The sequence below is a fragment of the Gossypium arboreum genome, chromosome 10 (genome assembly GCF_025698485.1).
Source record: "Gossypium arboreum isolate Shixiya-1 chromosome 10, ASM2569848v2, whole genome shotgun sequence".
Taxonomy (NCBI): Eukaryota; Viridiplantae; Streptophyta; class Magnoliopsida; order Malvales; family Malvaceae; genus Gossypium; species Gossypium arboreum.
The window spans coordinates 13,481,002-13,486,500 of NC_069079.1; positions in this window are offsets into that span (position 1 = coordinate 13,481,002).

The following is a 5,499-nucleotide window of genomic DNA, read 5'->3' on the forward strand; positions in this document are numbered from 1 at the left end:
TTGATAAATTGGCTGAGTTGTACATTTCAGATATTGTTAGATTATACGGAGTACCAATTTCTATTATTTCGAATAGAGATCCGAGGTTTACATTACAATTTTGGAAGAAATTACAATAAGCTCTGGGTTCAAGGTTGAACTTTATTATCGTATTTCATCCACAAACCGACGGTTAGTCTGAGAGAGTAATTTAGATTCTCGAAGATATGCTTCTTCGTTGTGTTTTTTTGAAGGAAATTGGGAGAAATATTTGCCATTGGTTGAATTCGCATATAATAATAGTTTTCAATCGAGCATAAAGATGGCACTGTTTGAAGCATTGTATGGTCGCAACTCCGTTGTACTAAACCGACCTTAGTGAGAAAAAGATTCACGGGGTTGATTTGATTAGAGAAACGAAAGAGAAAGTGAAAGTAATTCGTAATAGTTTAAAAGCAGCTTCAGATCGACAAAAATCGTATACGGATTTGAAACATAAAGACATTGAATTTCAGATCGGTGACAGAGTATCTCTGAAAGTATCTCTATGGAAGAAAATTCTTTGATTTGGTCATAAAGGCAAACTGAGTTCGCGATTTATCATGTCGTATGAAATTATTGAAAAAATAGGGCCAGTGGTATAACGGCTAGTGTTACCATCAGAATTAGAAAAGATTCAAAATGTATTTCATGTGTCAATGTTACAACAGTATTGATCAGATCCATCGCATATCATTTCTTCGACTGAGATAGAAATTCAACTTGATATGACGTATAGCGAAGAGCCGATCAGAATTTTAGCTCAAGAGGTTAAAGAATTGAGAAATAAACGCATAGCTTTGGTGAAAGTATTGTGGCAACATCACAGGGTCCAAGAAGCCATGTGGGTATGAGAAAACAGTATCCTAACCTCTTTTCTGGTAAGATTTTCGAGGACGAAAATTCTTAAGGAGGGAGAGTTGTAACAACCCGTTTTTAGTCAAATCAAAATAGTGGTTTTGAGACCACAAATCTAAGGTTAGAATAATTATTTTATTATTATTTTAATGTCTACAGCATGATAGTATGTTTGTGTGAAATTTTTGTCAAGAAATTTTATTGTTTGAATGCTTAATTCGATAAAAAGGACTAAACCACGTAAAGTGCAAAAGTGATGTTCTATTAGTTAAAGGTACTAAATGGCTATTAAATTAAAAAGTGGAGGCCCTTATGTGGTAATTAGACATTATTAATGTTAGTGGACATTTATGGACATATTATAAGTGAATTTTAATGTTAATAGCCCAGGTTAGTTTAGTAAATTAATATATAAACTTAAGTAAAATAACATAAAATAAGATATCATCTTGTTCATGAATTTTTCACCGAAAATTAGAATTAGAAACACCCTTAAAGAAACTTCAAGGTTCGGCCAATTATTATCTATGCATGTAAGTCCATTTTTGTCCTATTTTTATTGATTTATATGTTTTTGAGATCGTTGCAGCTTAATCTAGCTAGCCCAGGACTAATGTGCAAAATTTTTAAAGGTTTAGGGTTTTTCCATTGATGAATGTTTTTGTATTTTGATGTTCTGATGATATAAAATGCATGCTTATTGTTAGATAAACAACATTTGAAAAGGGATTTTTAGTAAAATTTCAAATTAAGGATTTAATTGAGAAATGTTGAAATTTTGTGGTTAAATTGTGAAATAAATGAAAAATGTGGGCTGTTAGGGACCTAATTGAAATTTGGCTAGCATGGGTTTAGGTTGAATTGTATGAATTTCTATTTTTATGAAATAAGGACTAAATTGTAAAAATGTGAAATATTAGGGTAAAAAAAGTAAAGTTGCCTTAATATGTATTTTGGACTAAATTAAATAGAGAGATTATTAAATAAGTTAATTATGATTACATTTAGATCAAGAAAAGTGAAATACGAATTTAGATCAGGGAAAGAACAAGGTTTTAGATTAATCGACTCATTTCACTATTTTTGCATTCGAGGTAAGTTCATATGTAATAAGCATTATTATATTTGTGTTTAAAATGCTTTGATATTGTATAAATTGTGAATATGACCTTGAATACATATCCTATGACAATTCAACAAATGAGAATTCCTAGTTGAACCTTAGGAATAGATTAAGATACAAATAACATGTCATTAGGGGTTATGTGATATGGGTGTTGGTTCGTACGTCCTACCGGTGGTTGAATTATCCAGCATGTGTTGCAGATACTCATCAGCTTTTGTGAGCAGCACCGTGTAGCTTCGTCCGTCAGCTTATGTGAGCAAACTCGTTGATAGCTCGAGAGTGAACATTATATTGTGATACGAGAATGAGATAGCTTCGACTCTATTTGTGGCAGTTAGGGTGCGAGATTCCCGAGTATCTAGTAGTATTCCTAATGGTTCAACGGGTATTTCAAAGATATGAAATGGTGAGGAATAGATAAGTAACAATACAGGTATGTACGAAAGCTATATGAGCATTGAATTTATGGAAGCTATAAGTTTATGGCTATATATGTGATTGAGTACAAGTTAACATTTTGATTAAAGGTTTTGTAATATATATAATTTTTATATTATTTGATTAGTGAATAATTGATGAGTTTTCTTATTAATTAATACAAGCTTACTAAGCTTTAAAGCTTACTCTGCTTAGTTTTCCATGTTTTATAGTGATATCAAGCTAGCTCATATTCGGGAATCATCAGAGACTTCATCACATTATCCAACTATCACTTTGGTACTTTTGAACTTAAGTATTTTAAGTATATGGCATGTATAGGGACTTTGGTTGTGACATCCCTAATTTAACCCTAGTCGGGAAGTGGTTTCGGGACCACAAAACTGGGTCACAAAAACATTTAAATACCTTATTCCATGCCAAATATATGTGAAAATGCATGTGTGAATTTTTAATTCTTTGATTTAGTTAAATTGAACGTGAATTGAAAGAAAAAGGACTCATGTGAAAGGATTTAAATATATGTGGCTAATTTTAAGAGGTTAGTAAAAGAATAAAGTAAAATAGATGGAGTTGCATGTCAAATAGTCCATTTCCTAAGGATAGTGGCCGCCATGACAAGATTATGGGCAAAGGAACATGTTTCCAACATGTTAGGTTAGTGGTGTATGTAGGAAGCCATAAAATAAAAGCTAGCATTAAAGAATTGAAAAAAAATGATGAGCATGGATGCCCCCATTTGCCGTGAATTGAACAAGAAAACAAAAAAAAAAGTGCTCATCCTTTCTCAAATTTTTGTATTGCCGTGAGTGAGGGAGAGGGGGTTGGAGAAGCTTGGCCATACTTGCAACTAGATTGAGGTATGTTTGATGTCATTCCTTAAGATTCATGCATGTTTTAGTTGTTAGTTTGAAACCTACCTAGCCCATGGCTTAGATTTCTTTGCTATTTGATGGAGATGAAGTTCGCCATGGAGGTTGTCTTTCTTGTTTGGTATTTTAATGTTGTTGTGACAAAGCATGAAGAGAAGTGAGATGAATGTTTAATAAAAGGAGATTTTTGTGCCATTGAGTTCTTGTTGTTATATGTGTATGTGCATGAGTATTCGGCCATGCTATAGAATCCATGTTGCAAAATAATTAATGCTTAATGTGATATATAATAGTACTTGTGAATGAGCTTGAGAGTATCTAAATTATTAGTTGGAGGTGCCGAATGTGGTCTTGGATGAATTTTAAAGAACAAAGAAATTTTGGGTGACTATAGGTCAAGGACATTCGCCAAAGGCTTGTGTGCTAGCAAAGTCGGCCTAGATGGGGTAAATGTTAAGTGTTAAATGTTCATGAGATAAAATTTTGTGATTTGATGAATTAATGATGATAGTATAGTTGATGTCATGTATAAATATGTGGCAAGACGGTTAAACTAGTTAATTTATTGATTAAGCTCAAGAAGCTAGAGGTGGAGAATCAAGCAAAGGCAAAGGAAAGAACATCGAGTAGCCGAGTTGGAACCATTTTACCCAATACAAGGTAAGTCATTAAGCATATATTTGATATTGCTTAAATGATTGTAATATCTATGCAATTGTGTTTAATGAGATGAAATATATACAAATGTATGTGTATGAAAAGATGATATTGTTGAACGTAAAAGAGATAGTGAAATGTGTAGGAAGTTTGCTTCGGCACTAAGTGTGCGAGAAATAGATGTGTACGGTGATTTAGATTGGCACCGAGTGTGCGAGCTTGTAATGTATGGCACTAAGTGTGCGAGTTTGGACTATATGGCACTATGTGTGCGGGCTTGAATCACATGGCACTAAGTGTGCGTGATTGAGTATTAAGCACTATGTGTGCGAACTCTACACATATCTCCGATTGAATATTTATATGGAGGTGTGACTTTATCGAGATGAGTATGGACAGCGGAAAGAGTAAGTACCTTGAGTTCATGGCTAATAGATGCTATGTTCATGCTCGGGTGGAGTTGGTAAGATTTAAACCTATGTGATGATTTCAATTGCATTCCCGTAAATAAGGTATCGTGGAATAGATGAAAGTTCATTTGATTGCATGATTGTTGCGAAATGAAATGATGTATGGAAATTGCTTCAAATATCCTATTGAATAGTATATGAAATGTAAATGTATGACTTGGTATGAGATTGATCCGAAGGTCTAAGGAACTATGGTATAGTTCGGTATGGTGGAACACTTGGCCTTGTTTCATTATTTCATTTTATGATAATTTTATTAATGGATGGTTGTGGAATGCTTATGACTTCTCGAGTTATAAACTCACTCGGTGTTTTCTTGTCACCCATTTTAGGTTTCTTGGACTCGTCTCCTTTTGGGTGCTCGGAACCGTCAACGAAGTCATCACACCGTGAGCAATTTTGGTATTGTCTTCTTAGTCAACTTAGGAGAACATTTGGCATGTATGGGCTATTTCGCTTTGTTAAATTTTGGGTTGTAAACTTTAAGCCATGTGAAAATGGCCTATGTGGTCGTTTGAGTGGGATGCTAGAATCTATAGCCACGAGTCTTAGAAACCTTAATTTTGATAAGGTGGCCATAATTTGTGTCATGTATGATGGATGATTAGTAAGGCTTAGGAAGGATTCATGAAATTGGCATAGTCTACTGCAGTAACTGTTGCGGACAGCAGCAGTGATATGAGATCGAAAAATCACTAAAAATAGTAGAAGTGGAATTAATTGCTAAAAAAAATTACATACTCGAAACTTGATGGGTCTATTTTCATATGGATGAAACGAAACGACCATATGAGCTGTATTTTAAGAGATATTCAAGATTTCGTGAGACAGGGCCAGAACGGTTTCTGGATTCTATGTTTCGACTTTGAAAATTTACCATAAATTATCCAGAAACAATTAGAAGTCATGCCTTATATGAATAGATTCCCCTTTGAGTGTAGTTTCATTAGAAACAAACGGCATGAGCATTGGAGCTCTGTACGAGATGATATTTAGGTCGTAATGCGCAAAGGTCAGTGTAGTCGAACCCCGAAACAGGGGTGACTTTAACTAATAAACT